At 51.0% G+C, this 7,423-nt stretch overlaps 2 long non-coding RNA genes across 2 annotated transcripts; both read right to left on the bottom strand.

Moving 5' to 3' along the window:
- Positions 1–1,264: 1,264 nt before the first annotated feature.
- LOC136559518 (uncharacterized) lies at positions 1,265–2,088 on the bottom strand. The gene is made up of 2 exons (XR_010784017.1): positions 1,928–2,088; positions 1,265–1,689 (listed from the first exon to the last, which is right to left on the bottom strand). It is a non-coding gene; the product is annotated as an uncharacterized lncRNA (long non-coding RNA).
- A 918-nt stretch (positions 2,089–3,006) lies between these two features.
- LOC136559739 (uncharacterized) lies at positions 3,007–7,199 on the bottom strand. The gene is made up of 2 exons (XR_010784042.1): positions 6,974–7,199; positions 3,007–5,491 (listed from the first exon to the last, which is right to left on the bottom strand). It is a non-coding gene; the product is annotated as an uncharacterized lncRNA (long non-coding RNA).
- Positions 7,200–7,423: the final 224 nt, after the last annotated feature.

Genomic DNA, 7,423 nt, shown 5'->3' with positions numbered 1-7,423 from the left:
GCCAGCTCTCTTCTTCCATCTCCAGCTGTGCTCTTTTCCAGCTCTGCCAGGCACAGCTGCTCTCAGGTTGAAACAGGGTTTTGGCTTTGGCTACAGTTTTGGGGTTTCACCTCCACGTTCAGTATCACCATTACCACCCCATTTTGGCAGTTATTATTCTATTTCCAGCTTTTTCATTTTGTGTCCCATTCTATGGTTATTCCTCAGATCTACAGTGAGCATCCCTTTGAGCAGTGATTGATGCTGCAGCACTGCAGTCCCCACCCTGGCCCCAGTGATTTCAGCTCCAGTCCCACAAGCTTTATTACACTGCCAGCTCTTCTGTTCAACTTCCTGCTCAACATCTTCACAGCAGTGCCACATAACGCTACTTCTGCTTCTCAGGGCAGGATCTTTGCTTTAGCTCTAGCTCTGTGTGGTTTGAGCTTAGATCACAGCCCTTACAGCAATTTCAACTCCAACCATGCAGCTCACCTCCCAGCTCCACATTCTTTATTCCCAGCCCCACAGGGGTTTTACCCCAAACCCTACCATATTTCTGTCTCCTCCAGCTCTGCTGCCTCAGCTCCAGCTCCTCAGCTTCCTACTGGCTGTAGCTAAAAGCTGCTCCTGCTTCTCACTGCAGCTTGGGGCTGTTGATAAGGTCACAAATCAGTTACTGCCATCATTTCAATATCTCTAGAAGTTGTCCCACCCACCCCTGTGGGATCCCAACTTTGGGGACACTTGAGGCCTGAAGCTCAACATCTACTTTCTCCCTCACTCTGGCTCTCAGCCCAGCACCTGCACAAAGGCCCCCTCACTTCCTCCCAGGCAGCTCCAGGGGCTGGGAATAGCCACCGGGCTCCTGCTCCCCCATCCCAAAAGGCACCCTTGGGCTAGTTCTTGGGCCCTGGAACCCCTCTGAGCCCCCACACCCTCAGCCTCTCTGCTTGGTACCACGGGGCAGGGGCTGGGAACCCCCAGGCATATCCTGCAGGCCCTGTGCTGCAGCTCCGTGCCCTTCTCCCATGGCATTTATCTAGCCCCAGCATTTCCACCGCTCCACATTGTTTTGGGCCTGACTCATGTCAAAATCATTATTCCACACCCTGGGGTTTTATATCCCCACTGATCTCACAAATAGTGTTTCAGCCCCAGTCCCACAACCCTTACTGAATTAACATCAGATATCTAGTAAAGAAAACAAATCAAACCAAAAAGATGTAATAAAACGAGCAATAATAACACAATAAAGAGAAAATAATTGTAAGTAGAAACAAAATAAAGTAATAAAAATGCAAAAAAAGCAAGCTTTATTCCTCGTATTCTGAACAATACTTTAAATCCAGAAACCGCGAAACGGCTTCTTCCCGGCCCCCAGTGACAGCAGCGGGTTCCCCCCCCGCGCCACTCCAGGCCGCACACCAGCCGCCAGCTACCCGAGCCGCGCAGGGCGCGGCAGAAAGAACTGGACACGACCGGCTCCCAGATGCTGCCGCAGGTGTCGCGTCCATGCTCACCAGCGCTCCCCGGATCAGCTGCCACTGGGGTCCCGTCCTGGCGCAGCGCCGCTCCTCAGATCGCGCACCCGCAGCTCCCGCCGCTCCTCAGATCGCGCATCCGCAACTCCCGTCGCTCCCATGGCGCCGCTCCTCCGATCGCGCAGCCACACCTCCCGTCGCTCCAGCTCCGCCGCCGAACTGACGCCTGCGCCGCCCCAACGCACGCTATTTATGCCCCAGGGCCGGACCAGCCAGCCAATCACAATCCGAGGCAGCGCCTGCCGGCCCCACCAATCCCAGCCCGCCCATTCCCGCCGCGCTCGGCTCCGCGACCTCCCGCAGTTCCCTCAAGCGCTGCTCCCGCCGCCATTGCAGGGGCCGCGTCCGCCCGCTCCCCGCCGTCTGCCCGTTTCCCTGGACCAGAACCTGATCCCGGTCAGGACCTGAACTGAAGCTCGCTCCCGGCCCGCCCTTCCCGGCCCCAACAGCGCCTGCCGAGGCAGCGGCAGCGGGGACACAGTTCCGCCGGCTCCCAAAGCGGCGTGGCGGGAACGGCGCCTCAGGCGTACGGGGGAGTGGGGCCAGGCTGAGGGGCCGGGCCGCGACTGAGCGGTCTGATTGGCGGGACAGCGCCCGGATTGAAAGGACGGCTGTGATTGGACAGGGCGGGCGGAGAAAGGCGGGCCGGGATTGGCAGTCTTGGGAGCCGTGAGGCTGCGGCCCGTGGGAGCGTGAGGCGGAGCCTGGGCTGCCCGAAGGGTCCGCGGGCGCCGTGGGTCCCGCTCGCGAGACCCTCCCCCGTCCCCTCATCCGGCCCTCTCTCGTGCCCAGGTCCCGGCGAAAAGACCCCCGCAGAGCCCCTACCGGAGCGCCCCATCGGCACTCGGGGCAGGAGCGGGGAGGGGGGCGGTGGGGGTGGTGCAGCCCGGGAGTGGTTCCGGGTCGCAAAGGCGGACTCTGCGACAGCAGCGCGGACTAGGGAGCGGCGGCGACATGGTGGGGAAAGGGTTTGGCAGCGGGGAGTGGGGACGGCGTGCAGAGCCCGCTCCGGGCTCTGGGCGCCTCTTCCCCTGCAGTGCTTCCGCTTCTGCGGGGACTTGGCCTGCCCCGACTAGCCGAGATCAGCGCCCTGGCCAAAGTTACGTGCCCGCGTCCCCCCGCCCGCTGCGGGCCCGCTGCTCACCTTCCTTCTCCCCCACAGTGGTCGGATGTTATAGATGATAAAACAATATTGGCTTTCCCATTCATAGATTAGCTTTTTGCATCACAAGTATTTTGATATGGTACAACTTCTACTTACTTTTAACTGCTTTGTATTGTGTAATATGCCAGTTTATGTATGCACTGTGTATTTCATATGAATAGTAGTGTGATAAATACATCGTAGGCTTTAACAGAAAGTTAAAATAGAAACTAAAATACTTCTATGTAACTAACTCAGAGAATGGTGTAAAGCAATTACTGTGTTTCTTGTATCTGCGGAGTGGCCCGGCCAAGTGATAACAGTGACAAAAACAAAGCATAAGCATCCAGGAAGATTTATCAGCTCTGTCGGCGCTATCAGGGAGTGTGAAGCAACAGGATAAAACTACAGAAAGAAATAAAATATTTAGACCTAATTTACAGAATGTTCTGCAGACAACTCAGAGATTAAAACCAAACAAGAGAGTTCCTGGAACACCAAAAACTCAAAGGAATGTTTGAATAATGTATAAGCTAATGAATATGGCGTGTAACCCCAGCAATGTAACCATATATATTGAACATGATTTTAAGCTATCTCTGTGCTCTGTGGCCGTGTGCCAAAAGCACCCCAGTGCTAGATTATTTTGTCCTTTTATCCTTTATTAAACTTTTAAAACTTTTAAAGAGTGAACTCTGTTTATCACATCAGTGATGCTTAAGCTGATCTGCATCCCAGTGCTTCGGGACCTGCTGGGGGAGGCCATCGAGGTAAGTGTGGGGCTACCACAGTGGAGGCCAAGTATTTCAACACCACAATAGCATAATCAGCAACATTAATTAATTTTGTGTTCTTCATGCAAGCCTCAGTGTTAGGAACGCTACCAGCCTCTACTAGCATTAATAATATGCATAGTAAGTGTTATTAGTATTAATATTTGGGTAAGAATTGTTAGTGTTAACACTGGTAGTAAGTGTGTTAGCTGGTGTTTACTGTGAAGCTCTGCTCTCCCACAGTATGACAAGATCCTGAAGCTGTCCTCAGGTGCAAAGTTAGGTGAGCACTGCTGTCCTTACCACGATCCCCCGATAGAGCCATGTTCCAGAGATGGGCAGCAATGAATCTGCAGATGCCTTCCCAAGGTGACAGAGCTCGCCCTCCCTCCCGTCTGCAGTCAGGGGATGTGAAGGCAACCATTGCTGTCCTCAGCTTCATCCTCTCCAGTGTAGCCAAGCACAGTATAGACAGTGAGTCTCTGTCAAGTGAGCTGCAGTAGCTAGTACTGCCCGAAGACAGGGGAAACCCTCAGGGTGGCACCATAAGCCAGACCTGATGGGAGGACAGGCTGCCTGCTGTGCTGTCCTCCATCAGCTCCCTCTGTGCCATCAATCCCTGGGGGCTCCTCAGGTGCTTTGGTGAGGTTTGGCAGCTGCAAGTCTGGTGTGAACAGAGGGATTCTTCTCTTGTCTCCCCTCATGAGCAAAGCATGCCAGCCAGTTGTGCTGTTCTACACATGACTGACCCACAAAACTGCAGGAGACTGAAGACTTGTAACAGGTGCACAACAGGTTCAAAAGGAACTTGGGAAAAAACCTCTGTCTTTCTCAGTCCAAAGGGACAGCAGAGCTCACATCTGCTCACAATAATCCTCTGGAGAGTGGAGCAATGTTTGTATGGAAAGATGACTGAGGGTAAAATCAGAGAAAACTAAGTTACATTTGTATCCTAACAGGAGTTATAACGGGACAGAAATTTTAGGGTAAAATACAGATGGTGTTCCCAGGATGGAACTGGGTTGGCATGCTGCACAATGATTCCCCATACAACCATAAGCACCTGCTAAGGGAAGGGTGCAGTGGAATGGAGATACCTCGACCAGGCTCTGCCAAAATCCTTGGCAGCAACTTGATGGTACTTTGAAGCTGATTAACTGCATAGCAGCTGTGAGAGAGATGTCTTGCTGCCAAGCTAGCAAAATTGCTTTCCTCAGATGAACGTGGTTCATTATAGCCTAATTGTAATATAAATGCACACCTCCATCCCAAAGTTAACTGCCTCCAAATTATGACAACCTCTCAATGGAAATGAGCCCTATACATTTTTTTGATTGTATCTTTGAAAGTGAAGTGAGAGGATTTCACACCAATCAGTAGCAAATATATGCATGAGTAGAGTCACTCAAGCTTCACCTAAATATAAAGAAATACTATAAAAGTAAGCCAAGAATGGAGAAAAAGTTAGTGAAGGCTCCATCATAACTGCTGGGATCAGTCAATGGGCTGAACCTGTCTTCTGCCCCATAGGAACCCCTGTTGGGTTAGAAATGCACTCTGCCTGCTGAATATTTTTATTGGGGACTACAACTTGTCTGTATATTGCTTTGAGTAAGTTTTTGCAGTTAAATACTATCACTGACAGATACCATCACCAACAATTCCTGAACCTTAACCTGTCACAATTTCATAAAGAGCATAGTTCCATAAACTGTTCCATAAAATTCCAAAGTGTGACTCCTTCATGGATGCTAGCAATTGCCAGCAGCAGGTAAATATTCAAATAAGAAGTCCTACTGAGGGGTCATAAAGTGGAAAGGCCTGCTGAGAGGTCTCCATTACGTTCTTGGCCTATTTCCGTGAATGTCAGTCAGACTTCCGTCCAATCCAGCAGGACTGCTCAACGAAGGGTCCCTGTAAGAGGATGCTGACAGACTGGTCAGGCACAAGGTCTCAGCTTTTCTGGCGCACTGATAGCTGGGCAGCTTGTTTTTCCTGGAATTTCTTGAGCAGCAAAAGTGCTCCATAAGCGCTTCTCAAGTAATATCCTCCTGTGAAGGACAGCAAGGAAAGAACTTCTCAGAATGGTCCCAGTCACAAGTACAGACAGTTTTCTTTGAGATACCTAAATATCCACAGAGAGGCACCCAGCCACACACATAGATATGAGAGTCCCTGTATTTTATTGCCAAAATATTTATACACAAAAGTAAAACAGCTCTCTTGCTTGCAAAACACTGGAAGGTATGTTCTCAGCCACTCGGAGAGATGCAGTGGTTGCATGTGCTCCATATTACACAGCAGTGCCCATGGCTGGTTCCTCTCATGCTGAGGAAAGCTGATTCCTTCAATGACTCCTGAGTGCTTACTCCTCCACTCTTGGAACACCAGCTTTATTCTAAACAATTTCCAAACACTGTTTTGGTTTCTTCCCAAGCTTTGGAGGTGGATGAAATAACCATGGCTGTTCAAACAAAGTAAGACAGTCTACCAGTGTTCATCAACTTAAAAGCAAGCACCCTCAATGGCAATAAAGCAACAACCGAGTGTGAGATTTGTACTCTGGAAGCATCCCAAAGAATTGCCTTTGTTTTTAAAACAACAACTGATCTGTCACCTTCTTAGCATTCCCCATAACATCCAACTAGTTCAGGAGATGGTGTATACAGTCGTGCATAGTCCACCTTTATTATAGGGGTAGAGAACAAATTAAAGCCACAACAGAGTTGCGAACGTACAAAAGAAGCTGCAGGGTCTCAAGAGTCTCAACAGGTGGTAACAGTCCTCAGCAACCAGAAGAAACAAAAGACACGCTGTCTGCTTTTCTTTTTAAAGTCAACTATTTGGGTGGGAGCGTCTAGCTAAGAGGTAGCACAGTCTCTTCAGAGGTATTCAGATGCATTCTATGCCCACAGTAGTATTTTCTGTATTACTGACAGCATTCCCTCTCAGCCTTTAGCTTTGCAACGACATTAACACATAAAATTCATGCAAGACCCATTAGACAAATTTGACAATACATTACAGTTGAAATGCACAACCCCAAAGCACTAAACATTTTTTTTCTGTACAGTAGAGCTGAGCTAGCGCAAATGACAGGCCCAGCCAGTAGACGGCCTTCCTTTGCTGCATTCAAAACAACATGACAATAGTGCAGTAAACCTTTCTGCTTTTCAAACACGTGCATGATCTCCAGCTTCACATCTCAAGTATCTTCCATGCTAAGATTCCTAACAATGCACTCAAGGATGCTCTGTGCCCCAAGCAAGGTACAGACTAGTGCCAAATTGGAGGAATCATGGCATGAATTCTCTCAGGCATACCGGCATGCAAGAGGATATAGCAATTCCAGAAAGCCAAGATATAGCAGGAACAGGAGACCTCCCTTTTGATTGCTCACTACAGGGGTTTCTGGTATAGAAACCACTGAACTGGACTTCACTGAACTGCAACACAAAGCTGCTCACAGCAAAGGCAAGAAGTGCACACAGCACCAAGAAGCAGCACCTGGACTTCGGGGAACACAACCTTACCGAGCTCCAGAGGGGATGACGTTTGGGAACAATCCTTGCTGACTGGAAGCAATTCAGGCCACAGAAGCAACAGGAGACTACGAATGCCTGGCGGCAGCACCGCCACAGCTGTGCGATTTGCACTCTGGGCACTGTGGCCCCACAAGGGCAGGACAAGCACGAGGCGGAGGCGCCCAGGGAAGGCGCGAGGTCCCGGCTGCGGTACGGCACGTTTGTTACAGCACGAGGCGGCGGCACCGAGCGTAAGAAGCCGCGCCGTGTGGGCGGCAGTCCCGGGGCACTGCGCGTGCGCAGCTGCGGCCGCTCCCTGCACACCGCGGCTCTCCCGAGTCAGCATCACCTCCTGTCAGCCAGCAGGTGGAGACAGCGAGCTGTCCCAGACGCAGCTTCCCTCCCCGCCTCCCCGGACCCGCCGCTGCGCGTGCGCCGTAACTCACTGTGCTGCGCATG

The sequence above is a fragment of the Molothrus aeneus genome, chromosome 8, assembly GCF_037042795.1.
Source record: "Molothrus aeneus isolate 106 chromosome 8, BPBGC_Maene_1.0, whole genome shotgun sequence".
NCBI lineage: Eukaryota > Metazoa > Chordata > Aves > Passeriformes > Icteridae > Molothrus > Molothrus aeneus.
This window is presented reverse-complemented; position numbering and strand designations above follow the sequence as displayed.